Source organism: Anomaloglossus baeobatrachus, chromosome 1 (genome assembly GCF_048569485.1).
Source record: "Anomaloglossus baeobatrachus isolate aAnoBae1 chromosome 1, aAnoBae1.hap1, whole genome shotgun sequence".
In the NCBI taxonomy this organism is placed as follows: Eukaryota; Metazoa; Chordata; class Amphibia; order Anura; family Aromobatidae; genus Anomaloglossus; species Anomaloglossus baeobatrachus.
In genome coordinates, this window is record NC_134353.1 from 167,364,901 (window position 1) to 167,380,954 (window position 16,054).

Genomic DNA, 16,054 nt, shown 5'->3' on the forward strand with positions numbered 1-16,054 from the left:
TCACAAGTTGATGGGTCAGAAAAGATCACTTTGGATTTGGGAATGGAGTCGCTATAGTAGCTTGGGCTTCAATGGCTTTGATATAGACTATTTTGCAAGAGAGATGACATTGGTGGACATCTTGTGATTTCAAAGGGAAGTAAGACTGCACAGACGTAACCATAAACCCTTGCACCCAAAACAAGGCCCGCCCTCATGAAATAAACACAGACACCATTTTTATTGGCTGATATCGGTCACAGCTTTACTGATATATTATTATTTTATAAACTTTTCAAACTCTTTATAACTTGTAAAAACATAACTTGACTCCAGGTGAGATGGGACACTCTGCCACAGGACCAAGGACTTCCGCTCTCTCACGAGAATGTTCTTGAAACATGCTGCTGTGACTTCACTGTACAGATCTTTAGAAACTGTTGAAAACATGTAAAAACAAGCAGTAACAATAGGGAGGGTGAGCTGCTGCCAGATCCCGGAAGAGGTCGGACACCGCTCCGGACCCAAATATATAGGTAGGAAATACACCATATAGGTGGGATTGAGAAATCAGGAGGGGCCGGGACGGTGTCTCCTCCTCCAACACAGGGAGAGCGGGATCCAAACGGGAGATGGGGCTGGACAAATACAGCAGTAGGGTTAAAGGGAAGGTATCGTGGTTTTTTATTTTTGTATTAAAAATAGTGATTATGAAATCAAGTATTTCTAATACAAAATGAAAATCGCAGCTTATTTAGTTTTTATGTAATTCTTATTTTACTGGAGGCACTGGGGGCTGCCATGCTGGATTTGCTGTCTGTGTAACGATAGTAACTCCTTCCTTTATGGCAGCCCCTGTGCATAGACTCTGGTAGTCGGGCTCCGACCCCATGAAGTACTTTACAGTGGGCGTCTGCTGGGACCTGGATGCGCCCCCTGGGCTGTCCAGATCACAGCAGAGGGAGGAGTTCAGCGCCATTATTGTTGAGCTCACAGCGTGTGCTGTTTGCTCCACTTTACCCCTGTCACCTGCCGGGATGTGTGAGTACGGGCCGCCTCCCCTCCCCTCGTTACTGTCTCCGATGATATCCCATCCCTCCGTTCTCCCCAGCCCCTGGTCTTCCCCAGCTACTGACGCCGCCCCTCCCCCCGCCGTTGCCGTTTTCAATGACACCCCGCTCCCTCCGTTCTCCCCAGCCCCTGCTCTGCCCAAGCTACTGACGCCGCCCCTCCCCCCGCCGTTACCGTCTTCCATGACACCCCGCTCCCTCCGTTCTCCCCAGCCCCTGCTCTGCCCCAGCTACTGACGCCGCCCCTCCCCCCCGCCATTACTGTCTCCAATGACAATCCCCTCCCTCCGTTCTCCCCAGCCCCTGCTCTGCCCCAGCTACTGACGCCGCCCCTCCCCCGCCGTTACCGTCTTCAATGACACCCCGCTCCCTCCGTTCTCCCCAGCCCCTGCTCTGCCCCAGCTACTGACGCCGCCCCTCCCCCCCGCCATTACAGTCTCCAATGACACTCCCCTCCCTCCGTTCTCCCAAGTCCCTGCTCTGCCCGCCGCCACTGCTGTGTGTGTGTATGTGTTTGTATGTGTGTATGTGTGTGTGTGTGTGTCTGTGTGTGTGTGTGTGCATATGTATATGTATGTGTATATGTGTGTGTATGTGTGTGTGTGTGTGTGTATAGCACAAGGTCCCCATCAGGGGTGATTGTGTGTGTGTGTGTGTATAGCACAAAGTCCCCATCAGGGGTGATTGTGTGTGTGTGTGTGTGTATAGCACAAGGTCCCCATCAGGGGTGATTGTGTGTGTGTGTGTGTATAGCACAAGGTCCCCATCAGGGGTGATTGTGTGTGTGTGTGTGTATAGCACAAGGTCCCCATCAGGGGTGATTGTGTGTGTGTGTGTGTGTATAGCACAAGGTCCCCATCAGGGGTGATTGTGTGTGTGTGTATAGCACAAGGTCCCCATCAGGGGTGATTGTGTGTGTGTGTATAGCACAAGGTCCCCATCAGGGGTGATTGTGTGTGTGTGGCACAAGGTCCCCATCATGGGTGATTGTGTGTGTGTGTGTGTGTGTGTGTGTGTGTGTGCGCGCGTGCGCACCCCACTGCATGTGAGTGCCTGTGTGTGTACCGGTGATACTGTCTGAAGGGTTGTGTATCTAATCCTATCCTGTGATACTGTCTGCTGAGCCGTGTATCTACTCCTCTCCTGTGTGATACTGTCAGCACGGCTGTGTATCTAATCCTCTCCTGTGTGATACTGTCTGCAGAGCTGTGTATCTAATCCTATCCTGTGTGATACTGTCTGCTGAGCTGTGTATCTAATCATATCCTGTGTGATACTCCTGCTGTCCTTGGTGACACTTTAGACATTTCTGGTCACCACAGGAAAATGGCTGTGCATTGTGTCCCTATATGTCATTCTCTGTTATCTGTTGTAAACACTCAGATTAGGAGGTTGAGGTGTGACATCACACACAGGAGAGCAGACTCCGCCCACTTTTACTGCAGGCTGTAATGTGAGCTTTTTATACAGTGGAATTTCTGTAGGATTTCAGAAGCTGTTCCCCCTAGTGTTTAACAGTGGAAAATATCAAACTTTTTAATTTTTTTTTGATATTTTGCACAATTAAAAAAAAAAAAAAAAATTTAAACAAAAAATTTAAACATTATTACTTTACATTTTTTCAGTTATTTTTTTTTTTTTACGATACCTTCCCTTTAAACCCTTGTTGCACAGTCTGGAGCAGTTTCATGCTGACTAAAGGCCTTGCCATTAACCAAACATCCCCCACCCACTAGGATTCTTATCTAAAACAAAACACCAATACTGCGTGACATTGGATATAAAGGCCACAGCAGGCTCATTTATTAATAACAAAGCATAACAATATAACATTTCAAATCTTCGTTGAATAACACCAGAAAAAGGAGAGGGGGGTAACTGAAGGTTGACAAAACTGTTCAGTGCAACATTGGCCCACCTCCTGCCCTCAGGCGCACCACACCGACTCGAGAGCACCTGGCCAGATGTTGCCCACACCATGTCCCGCTGAGACTCAACCCAGCAAGGACCCGTCTCACCAAACACTTGCACCACTAGAGGTAACCCGCTCCGGCACTGGGTTCAGTCCTCTCTTCTGTGCAAACCCCCACCTTCAAACACGCCCCTCCTTTCTGCCGCTGCGATAAATCACGATCTTCTTCCCTTTCATCGCCGATGTTGAATCTACTATCAGGGCAGGCGGGCGGAAACGATTCAGGATGGCGTCCAGGTAAGAATGCCCACCCTTGACCTGACCTATATACGACCCCTCTCTAGCACCACCCCCTGACCAATTAAACTGACCCCTAATCCTAACTGCCCCCCTAGTTCCTCCCCCAGATTTCCCGCTTAAACTGTACTTTAAACTTAACCCTTTACTAACCCAACAGCCAGGCATCTCTCCTAGTCATGCTGCCCTCCCTTGAGCCCCTCTGGGGCAGCAGTCCGGGCTATTCCTTTATGCCCTACACTGCCCACCAGCATGATAGATATTTTATCTGATGCCCTAAGCTTCTTTGTTTGACCTTATTGTTACTATTTCTTGCTGTTCTCAATGCTGAGAATTATTGGCAGATACGTATCCATTATGCAATACAATGAAGAACATGTCTGATTGTCCTCAAAATTTATTTTGCAGAAGGATAATGACTCCAAACATACAGCCAATTTTATTAAGAACTGTAAGGTGTCCTGTAAATCAGGAGTGGGGAACCTCCCGCCTGTGGGCCGTATGTGGCCCGCAATGACTTTTTATGTGGTCCCTGGGCACATTCCAGGGCACCGCAGTGAGTCGGGTGGCAGCTGCGGTTTTGTCGGCTCTTTAAATCACTATGTGTGACACGCATGCCATTAGTTTCTCAGCATGCTGGCCTGGCCTGCACTTGCGTGCTGACAACGTGCTTTGTGGGTGGTATAAACACGAGATGCACTGTACTCCCGTCCCACAGAAGAAGAGGAGCAGCAGGTTTGCCGGCTTCCCTGCTGTACATGCCTTCCTGTGCAGTGTGAGTCCTGCCTCACGGTACAGTGTGCCTTCTGCCTCACTGTGCAGTGTGACTTCTGCCTTGTGGTGCAGTGTGAGTCCTGCCTCGCTGTGCAGTGAGACTTCTGCCTCATGGTGCAGTGTGAGTCCTGCCTCGCGGTGCAGTGTGAGTCCTGCCTCGCGGTGCAGTGTGAGTCCTGCCTCACAGGGCAGTGTGCCACCAAACCAGTGCTGTGTGCCAGCACCCCTAGTGTCACCTCCCCAGTGCTGTTCATGCCCCCTTGGGGATGTATGTGCAGCCTGAGTCCTGTCCATGTTCCCCTAGTCCTGATTGTGCCCCTCTAGTGCTGTTTGTGCCACTACCAGTGCCCGTTGGTGATGTCTGTGCTATGTGCCACCCCTCCTCTGTGCTGTCCGTGCCCTCTTGGTGATGTCTGTGCTCTTTCAGTCCTGTCCATGTCCCCCAGTCCTGTCCTTGCCACCGCCAGTGCTGTTCGTGCATCCGCCAGTGTTGTCTTCCCCCCATGCTGTCCGTGCTTCCTTGTTGATGTCTGTGCTCCCTCAGTTCTGTCCATGTCCCCCAGTCCTGTTTTGCCCCTCTCGTGCTGTTCGTGCCATTGCCAGTGCTGTCCGTGCCCGGCAGTACTGTCTCTGTCCCATCAAGGATGTCTGAGCACAAGCCCCTTGTGTGATATATATTCCCCCAGCGTCTTCTGTAAGTTATGTGCCCCAGCATCTCCTGTGACGTATATGCACCCAAGCTTCTCAAGTGATGTATATATGCTCCCAGCCCCTCCTTGGATGTAAATATGCCACCAGCCCCTCCTGGGATGTATATATGCCCCCAGCCCCTCCTGGAATGTATATATGCCCCCAGACCCTCCTGTGCTGTACACATGCCTCCAGCCCGGCCTGTGCTGTATATATGTCCCCAGCTCCTCCTTTGATGTATATATGACCCGAGTATCTCCTGTGATGTATATATGCCCCATCATATTCTGTGATGTATATGTGCCCCAGCATCTCCAGTGATGTCTATGACCCCAGCCTCTCCAGTGATGTCTATGTCTCCAGCCCCTACAGGGATGTCTATGTCCCCAGCCCCTCCTGTGATGTATATATGCCCCCAGGGCCTCCTGTGATACAGTTACCTCCAGCATCTCCTATGTGATGTATATGCTTTACCAATCTGTTGACTGCACTCCAGACTGAGACCAACCTGGAAAAGCGAGTGGGAGAAGCAACTTGATCAATATCGACGAACATCCCAACTGCTCCAAAGAGAAGCAGCTACAGCCACCATAGTAGGGGTTTATTAATTGTTGACCAAATATATTATGGTAATTTTCAAGCTGATTTTTGCAGCGCCCGAAGGTTGGTAGAAATTTCCAAATGGCCCCCGGCATAAAAAAATTCCCCACCCCTGCTGTAAATGATGATAATGGCCCCCAAAGCACTGATCTTAATATCACTAAGTGTGTTTGGGATTAGTTAAAGAGACAGAAGAATTTGCGCAAGTCTAGATCCAGAGTAAATCTGTTCTCTAAGATGTTTGGGACAACCTTCCTGTGGAGTTTTTTTTTCAAAAACTGTGTTCAAGTGTGCCTAAGAGAACTGATGCTGTTTTGAAGGCAAAAGACAGTCACACTGTATTTAATTTCTAGCCTCAAATTTATATATCAATAATTTTCAACACTGTGCAAAGGAGTTATTTATTTTCTCAAGCAGCAGTAGTAAAAAGAAGACAAAAGAGCGTAATTACATTTTCTCCAGAGATGACTGTTAATCAGTTGTCCTCTAATACAAATCAAATGACATTTGGGAAGGTACTGAGGGACTCAGGAAAGCAACACGTAATTTATTAGTTTGTTATTGGCCTAAGCTAAGCTCACACAAGTGGAAATCACATTGCCAGTATCTATTGCAGAATTACATCAATGAAATATGTTAATTGTTGTGTTATTTTATGGTGTTTTATAAGTGCAGAAATGTAAGAGACGTCAGAGACGTCAGAGATTTATGAAGCTTATTAATGTATAAGATGTAATGACTAGAGTTTAGCGATGTTCGGTTCGAACCGTTCGTTAATTTCAAACTCGAGTGATTTTGGGGAGTGTTCAAGTCGTTCGACGATCTCGAGCAATTTTGCTTAACGTTCGAGCGTTCGAGTTACCGTTTGATATCGGTTCGATCACCAAAAGCGTGGCTTTTCACAGTAAGGCTATGTGCGCACGTTGCGTATCTGCATGCGTCCTGCGTCCCCAGCACAATCCCTTTCTCTTTCCTACTCACCGATCATGGGCGCGGCGCTGCACGGCTGTCACAAAGCTCCGGCTGCTTTTCCTCTTTTGAAAACGGCTTCAATCTGGTATTCCCTGCTTTCCCCGCCCACCAGCACCTATGATTGGTTGCAGTCAGACACGCCCCCACGATGAGTGACAGCTGTCTCACTGCAACCAATCACAGCCGCCGGCGGGCGGGTCTATATTGTGCAGTAAAGTAATTAAATAAATAATAATTAAAAAAAAAAACCTGTGGTCCCCGCCAATTTTGATACCAGCCAGGATAAAGCCACACGGCTTGAGGCTGGTATTGTCAGGATGGGGAGCGCCACTTTATTGGGAGCCCACCACCTTAACAATATCACCCGGCAGCTGCCCGGAATTGCCGTATCCATTAGATGCGACAGTCTCGGGACTCTACCCAGCTCATCCCGAATTGCCCTGGTGCGGTGGCAATCGGGGTAATAAGGGGTTAATCATGGCAGGCGTTTCCCCGAGATACCGTCCATGATTAACCTGTAAGTAAAAGTAAATAAACACACACAAGGAAAAATCCTTTATTTGGAATAAAAGACAAAAAAACACCCTCTTTCACCATTTTATTAAAATCTCCAAATACCCCTCCAGGTCCGTCGTAATCCACAGAGGTCCCGCGACGCATCAAGCTCTACTACATGAAGCTGACAGGGAGCGCTGTAAAACAGGATCACTCTGTGTCATATCCACGCAGCAGCTGAAGTTAGCCGCGCTGTCAGCAGGAACGTCACTAAGGTAATGCCTGCGTGTGTGTGAGGATGATGGGGATTGTAGTGCCTGCGTGTGTGTGAGGAGGATGAGCGCCGTAGTGCCTGCGTGTGTGCGGTGATGAGTGTGGCAGTGCCGGTGTTTGCCCTCCCATCCATCCAGCCATCCCTCCCTCCATCGCTCCATCCATTCATCCCTCGCTTCATCCCTCCATCCATCCATCCATCCATCCATCCCTCTATCCATCCCTCTATCCATCCCTCCATCCATCCCTCCCTCCATCCATTCCTCCATCCATCCATCCCTCCATCCATTCATCCATCCCTCCCTCCCTCCATCCATCCCTCCATCCATCCTTCCATCAATTCCTCCATCCATTCATCCATCCATCCATCCCTCCATCCCTCCCTCCATCCATTCATCCCTCCCTTCATCCCTCCCTCCATCCTTCGATCCATCCCTCGATCCATCCCTCGATCCATCCCTCCATCCATTCATCCATCTCTCCATCCCTCCCTCCATCCCTCCCTCCATCCCTCCCTCCATCCCTCCATCCATCCATCCATTCATCCATCCATTCATCCATCCATCCATCCCTCCCTCCATCCATCCAACCCTTTCTCCATCCATGCATCCTTCCATACCTCCATCCATCCTTGTAGCTGAAAAATCTACTTCTGGATTCTCAAGTGCAATACAGAGGTCAAGATTACCAAATGTTCCTATGCTTTTCATTAGAGGCAGTGGCTCAAAGGATAGAGCTATTGCCTAAAGAGCATTAGTTCACGACTTTGAGTCCCAGCCGTCCCGGTAAAGAATTTAATTTATTTTTAATTTTAAATTATAATTATTATTTATTTATAATCATAATTTAATTTAATTATGCACTGAGGGGAGGAGCTGGACATCAGCTTAGAGCCGTGGGACACATCTCTAAAATCGGAGCAGTTCACGGAATGAGGCTGCATTGCTCTCTCCTCTCTCTCTTCTCTCTCCTCTCTCTTCTCTCTCTTCTCTCTCTCTTCTCTCTCTCCTCTCTCTCTTCTCTCTCCTCTCTCTTCTCTCACCTTCTCTCCTCTTCTCTCTCTTCTCTCTCTCTTCTCTTCTCTCTCTTTTCTCTCTCTTTGCTCTCTCTCTCAGACCTGGTGATCATCAGCTGATGCGGTCAGCTAATGGAATCAGCTGATACTAAGTCGAGTGGTGAGGCCGGCTTTTTACCACCCGGCCAGCTAAACTATCAGCTACTGCTGTCGGACAGGAGTCTGCACAGAAGTGTGTAGTTTTGTTTGTTTTTTTGCACTGATGCATCAGCTGATTGTATAAAAGCCGTTTATACAATCAGCTGCTGTGTCATGTGATTCAGGCCCTTGAACCTGACACATCATCTGATCGCTTTGCCTTCCAGCAAACCGATCAGATGATATTGGATCGGGATTGGATGGCGCAGGACCCTTGACCCAGGATTACTGCGGAGGGAGGTTCTTTACTTCAATAAAGATGGAGTCACTAATTTTGTTGTGTTTTATTTCTAATAAAAAATATTTTTCTGTGTGTTGTGTTTTTTTTTATCTGTACTAGAAATTCATGGTGGCCATGTCTAATATTGGCGTGACACCATGAATTTCGGGCTTAGGGCCAGTTGATAATATACAGCTAGCCCTAACCCCATTATTACCCATCAAGCCACCCGTCACCAGGGCAGCTGGAAGAGTTGGATACAGCGCCAGAAGATGGCGCTTCTATGAAAGCACCATTTTTTGGGGAGGCTGCGGACTGAAATTCACAGCAGGGGTGCCCAGAAACCTTGGGCACCCTGCGCTGCGGATTCCAATCCCCAGCTGCCTAGTTATACCTGGCTGGACACAAAAATTGGGCGAAGCCCACGTCATTTTTTTTTTTAATTATTTCATGAAATTCATGAAATAATTAAAAAAAAAGGGCTTCCCTATATTTTTGGTTCCCAGCTGGGTACAAATAGGCAGCTGGGTGTTGGGGGCAGCCCGTAGCTGCCTGCTGTACCTGGCTAGCATACAAAAACATGGCGAAGCCCACGTAATTTTTTTTTGTGGGGGGGAAAAAACTCCTGCATTCAATCCTGGATGGAGTATGCTGAGCCTTGTAGTTCTGCAGCTGCGGTCTGCTGTCTGTCTGTATGGAGGAGAGCAGAGAGCAGCTGCAGAACTACAAGGCTCAGCATCCTCCATCCAGGACTGTATGCTGGAGGGAGAGGCAGGGTGAGCAGAACTGCAAGGCTCAGCATACTTCATCCACTAGTGTATGCAGGAGAGCAGACAGCAGCTGCTGAACTACAAGGCTCAGCATGCTGCATCCAGGACTGTATGCTGGAAGGAGAAACAGGGGGAGCAGAACTACAAGGCTCAGCATGCTCCATTCACTATTGTATGCAGGAGAGCAGACTGCAGCTGCAGAACTACAAGGCTCAGCATACTCCATCCAGGACTGTATGCAGGAGTTTTTGCCCACCAAAAAAATGACGTGGGCTTCGCCATATTTTTGTATCCTAGCCAGGTACAGCAGGCAAGTACGGCTGACCCCAACCCCCAGCTGCCTATTTGTACCCGGCTGGGAACTAAAAATATAGGGAAGCCCTTTTTTTAATTATTTCATAAATTTCATGAAATAATTAAAAAAGAAAACCACATGGGCTTCGCCCCATTTTTGTTTCCTACCAGGTACAACTAAGCAGCTGGGGATTGGAATCCGCAGCACAGGTTAGCCCAAGCTTTCTGGGCCCCTCTTCTGTGAAGTCCGCAGCCACCCCAGAAAATGGCGCTTTCATAGAAGCGCCATCATCTGGCGCTGTATCCAAGTCTTCCAGGAGCCCTGAAGCCGGGTGGCTTGCTGGGTAATAATGGGTTAATACTAGCTTTGTTTTACTAGCTAGTATTAAGCCAGAGATTCTTAATGTCAGGCAAGTTTGACCCAGCCATTAAGAATCTACAATAAAGGGTTAAAAAAAAGACACCACACAGAGAAAATATACTTTAATAGAAATAAATACACAGACACACTTAGAGACTCCATGTTTATTACTAGATCTCACACCTCCACGATCCAGGTCTTCTGTCTTCTTTCTCCTACAACACATGCAGCTCTGCTACATCAGACAGCACTGTCTAATCACTCAGTGAGTGAGCAGAGGCTGCGGGTTGTAAGCGGTGACGTCACAGCTGCTACCGTTGAAATAGTAATCTGACAGGCGGGTTACTATGGCAATGGTGATCTCCAATCACATGATTCCCGGTGCCGCAACTCACCGGCTGTGACATCCAGTCCTTGCATGTGGGCTGACTCTGACGGGGAGTCGACCATGTGCCCAAGCATCTCGCCGGTACACGTAGATGCTCAAATGAGCACCGCATACTGAAGAGATGCACTGACAGGACCTAGCATGACATCTAGCCATGTGACCAGTCTGTAGCCAATGAGATAATAGACACGTGACTGGTCACATGCTATGACGACGTCACGGAAGGTCCTATCATCAGTGCTGATTACCGGGAGGGCACAGCGATGATCGGAAGGAAAAGCGGCGGGAGAAAGAGTGCAGGACTCGTCGCGAGGACCTGTAAGTATAATGTAAATGTTTATTAACTGTATGTGTATATGTATAATGTGTTTTTATGTATTTGTGTTTGCCTGCCATTGTTTTCAATGGGGTTCGAGGGTGTTTGTCGAACGTTCGTCGAACATTCGCCGAACTAAGCTGCCGTTCGACAAACCGAACCGAACTCGAACACTGGGGGAGTGCCTCATCTCTAGTAATGACCACACATTGTAAGGAATCCACGAGATTAACTTCTAACTGTACTTTATTCTTCAGCATCTCTCTCCAGCATACAGCATACAGTTACATCAGCATGGTCTAAACTGAAACTAAAAACCTTCTTTCCACCTCTCTTCCTGTCTCTATCCATTCCCCAGACCTGTTTTTTCTTAAAGAGATAGATATACTGTAATCATTGTACATTACATCATCCCCTCTTTTTTTTTAACAACCTAGAAGAAGAAAAGAAAACTAACAATGCCACAACGTGAAAAGTGTGCAAGAAAACTGTATGTCCATTCTGCCATATTTGGTCAATTCAAATCAGGAAAAACAGTTACACTTCTTCAATAAGCCTTAATGGCGCCCTTCTTTCTCGTGTTGGATAACGTCTGGGCTCAGCGGGGGTGTCTATTGTTGATGAATTTGTTACCTCCTGATGTTCCTTTCCACTGTCGAGTACCAAATCTTCCACTAGACTAAAGGCCGCTTTACACATTGCACATTGCGAGATCGCTAGCGTGCGTGGCCGCCCCATCGGTTGTGCATCACGGGCAAATCGCTGCCCGTGGCACACAACATCGCTAGGAACAGTCACACATACAGTACTTACCTGCATAGCGATGTCACTGTGACCGGCGAACTACCTCCTTTCTAAGGGGGCGGTTTGGTCGGCGTCATAACGACGTCACTAAGCGGCCGCCCAATAGAAGTGGAGGGGCGGAGATGAACATTCTGCCCATCTTCTTCCTTCCTCATTGTGTGCATCACAGGTACGGTGATGTTCCTCGTTCCTGCGGTGTCACACATAGTGATGTGTGCTGCCGCAGGAACAACAAACAACATCGTACCTCCAGCAGCAACAATATTTGGGAATAGAGCAGCATGTCAACGAGCAACGATATGGTGAGTATTATCGCTCGTTAACGATCGCTCCTGCGTGTCACACACAACGACGTTGCTAACGAGTTCGGATGTGCATCACAAATTCCGTGACACCAACAACATCTCTTTAGCGATGTTGTTGCGTGTAAAATGGCCTTTAGTTCATTATCATTATTTTGCGGTATGATTTTGAAATGTGAAGAAGTTCACGAGTTATGGAGTGTCCATCCCGCTTAGCCGTGACCATGCTACCTTTTCTTTCAGTAACATTATATTTTGCAGGACTATATAAAGCTGAGGTCTTGTTGGTTGGTCTTTGACACACAACAGCAACATCACCTCTTTTGATAGCACTTGGCTGTGCCCTTCGCCTTCTGTCTGCATAATGTTTCATGGCTTGCTTGTTAGAGAAATCTGTTGATCGCACAGAGGAGTCACTTGGAAGGGGATGGCTGGTTACGTCAGGGATACGGATACGCAGAGTTCTGCCGAACATTAAATGAGCTGGAGCAGCATTGGTAGTAGAATGTGTCGTATTGCGGTAATTGCGCATGAATTTGTATAATGACTGTTTCAGTGGGGTGTGCTCTATACTAGCTGCCTTGATTCGTTTTCCCATAGTGCGCATAAAACATTCTACTACTCCATTGGCTTGCAGTCAGCAAGGTGTGATTTTCCTGTGACTGAACCCCAAGTATTCAGCAAATTGTGGGAACATATGTCCATTGAACGGAGGACCATTGTCTGTTTTGACCACTCTTGGAATGCCATATGCTGGCAATATGTAATCCAGTTCTGGAATGACACTACTTGCAGATGTTGAAGAGATAAATGAAATGACAGGGTATCTAGAATATTCATCAATTGTTACTAGAATGTATTGGCCATTGGCTAATGGTCCATATATGTCAACTGCCACTTCCTCCCAGACAGCAGTGGGTAGCGGATACATTTATTATGGCTCTAAATTTGATGATGGAGTAATTAGTTAACAGGTGGAGCAGTGTTTAATCTTCTCTTGCACCAATTGATCCATATTTGGGAACCACACTTTTTTTCTGAGTAATTTGTTTGTGCCAACAATTCCCAGATGACCTTCATGTGCTATCTGTATGCCTAAGCTGCGCAAAGTCTTAGGTACAAACAGTTTGGTACCTCGAAGGATGAGGTGTTCTTCAGTGACTGATAATTCCTCCCGTACACTTGAGAATAGTTTTAATTCCTTCAGATCAATCTCAGAATCGGGACATTTTTCCTTTTGGATTTCATGCCACTTTCGATTTTGTATGATTTGTATTAAGGCACATAATGTCTTGTCACTTGTTGTTGTATTCACAAACTGATCAATATAGAGTGCTTTTGGCACTGCATGAGCTATAACGAAGCATATGTATTCTTTAATGGCGTAATGCTCATTTAGATCATCATTCATAGGATGTCTTGAAAGATAGCTGGATGGCTGAATTTTCCAGGTGTGTGAATAATTCTGTAGTTGTAGTCCTGTAGATGTAGACCCCATCGTTCTATGCGTGTAGGCATTTTAGCTCTGGGACTTTCAAAGATCTTAAGGAGTGCTTGATGATCTGTGACAACGGTGAAAGGAGCTCCATATAGAAATAAGGGAAAATGTTCACATCCCCAGACATCTGCCAAGCTTTCTTTTTCAGGTTGTGAATATTTCTGTTCAGTGCTTGTTAAGCTTTTACTTGCATAAGAAATGATGTGGGGATTTTGATTGTTATCCCTATATTGCGCTAAAATAGCACCCAGTCCCATGGGACTGGCGTCCACAATTAGTTAGGTTCGAAGGGCTGGATCAAAATAGGCCATGGTGGTTGTAGAGCAAAGTTCATTTTTAATTGTGTCAAAAGAGGTCTGACAGTCTCGGGACCATTGAAAAACACAGTTATGCTTTGTAAGTTCCCTTAATGGATTGCTGATTGTTGAAAAATTTGGAAATATATCTAGCACAGTAGCTTGCTATTCCAAGAAAAGAGCGTACTTCACTGGCATTCTGTGGAATTGAGGCTGCTTTGATGGATTCCACTTTCTTGGGATCAGGTTGTACTCCTTTCGCCGAGAAGATGTGACCAAAGAACTCTAATGAACTTTTATCAAATTCACATTTTTCTTTATTTAAAGTGAGTCCAGCAGAGAGCAGACATTCGAAAATAGCATATAGAGCACGATTGTGTTCAGCGTGAGTTTTACCAAAAACCAGTATGTCATCACTATAATTTAAGTCATTTGGAATGTGTTGAATGACACTCCTTATCGCATCCTGAAACATTTCCGCTGCTGAGCAGACCCCAAAAGTCAATCTCTTATATCTTCTGAGGCCCACATGTGTGAAAAATGTTGTCAAGGATCTGCATTCTGGACTCAGTTCTAATTGGTGATAGCCCTTATTGAGGTCGAGCTTTGAAAAGACCGTCGCTCCATTTAATAGATGAATGATGTCATAAATCGTGGGTGAGATATGTCTTTCTCACTGGATAGCGGTGTGGGGCAGGCGCATGTCAACACACAGTCTCACCTGCTCAGGAGTCTTTGATTTTGGAACTACCACCAGTGGAGAAACCCATGGAGTGGAACCAGTAACAGTTTCAATAACGTCCTCATCCATGAGGAATTGGAGCTCCTTTTCTACCTTCTTTCTGAGGTGAAAGGGAATTCGTCTATGAGGCTGGGCTACCGGCCGAACACTGTCATCCACATGAAGATGTACTTGAGAGTCATTTAGTTTCGCCAAACCACTAAATAGGGAGGGAAAATTGTTCACCATGGCTTGTATCTCCATATCCACAGGGTCAGTTATAGTATGAATAATCTGGATGAGACCTATCTTCAAGGCAGTATGATAGCTGAGAAATCAGCCTCCTGATCCTTGTAGTGTGTGAAAAGTGGTTTTATGCCTATTTTCTTTGTAGCTAAGATCCACGTCAAATTGTCCCCTTGTTGCTAGAGGTGTTTTAGATCCATATAGAAAAATTTTAGTATGTACTTGCTGTAAAACTGGCTTTGTTTTCAATTGTTCATATGTATTGCTGTCTATGATATCAACTGAAGCTCCCGTATCTATTGTAAAAGTGATGTCGGTGTTGCAGATTGGGAGTGTGATACAGGGGACTGTATGGAGCCTGTGGCAGAGGTGGTGAACACAAAGTTTTCAACCACAGATATTTCATCTGTGTCCTGATTCACCATTTTTATATTTGCGGGCTTTGTCATAGGCAGAGAAGACTTGTTGTGTGCTGACTTGCAGACAGCTGCAAAATGATTCTCTTTTCCGCATTTACTGCACGTCTGTCCTATAGCTGGACGTTTGTTCAGGTGGTGAGGGAAATCCTGTCCACATCTATAACATTTCTTTTGTTTCGGGGCTTGCTTGTCTTGTGTACTTTTATGTTTGAGATTATGCACATGTAAATTATCATGAAGATCTGCTATTTCTATAGCACGGGCCATTTTGAGTAAAGGCCCCTTTACACACTGCAACATCACTAACGACATCACTGTAACGTCACCGGTTTTGTGATGCAACAGCGACCTCCCCAGTGACATTGCAGTGTGTGAAACGCATCAGCAACCTAGCCCCGCTGAGAGGTTGCTGATCACTACAAATCTTTCAGGACCATTTTTTGGTCCTTTGTTTACCGCTAAGCAGCATGCATTGGTGTGTTTGATACCGTTACAACGACTTCATTAGCGACTTCCCTTTCAAATAGCTGCTTTAACACGTCCCTAATGACCAGCTAGGTCGATCTGCAGGTCCGCATCGCTGCTGCGTTGTTGGCCAGGTCTGCCTGTTTGACATCTCACCAGCGACTCAAAAGAGACTTTGTAGCAATCCCGGCCAGGTTGGGATCGCTGGAAGGATCGCTAGAAAGTCTCAGTGTGTAAAGGGGCCTTAAATCATGCAGAGAGATATCCTGCTGCAAAGCTTTGCGCCTTATACGAGCAGGTGACAATTACTTGAGTTAGAATTTCATCATCTACATCTGTGAATGCACATCCATGTGCTAGCTCTTTCAGCCGGGTGACATACATAGGTGTCTATGGATTCTTTCTGAAACTGCTTTGCAATCCTGAACTTGTATCTTTCATATCTGATGTTTTATTTGGGGTTGAAATAGTCAGTGAGAGCTTTGGTGCAATTGCTGTACGTGTCTGTCTCAGCTGCAGGTAATGTGCTGTATATGTCATAGACTCCTGTGCCCGCGCAATGATGGAGCACGGCTTTCTTTCTTTTCTCCTCTTTTATGTCTATAGCTTCTAGGAAGTTCTCAAACCTGTTTAGGCATTTTCTCCAGTTATGGGAGAGATTAATGACATCAGTCATATC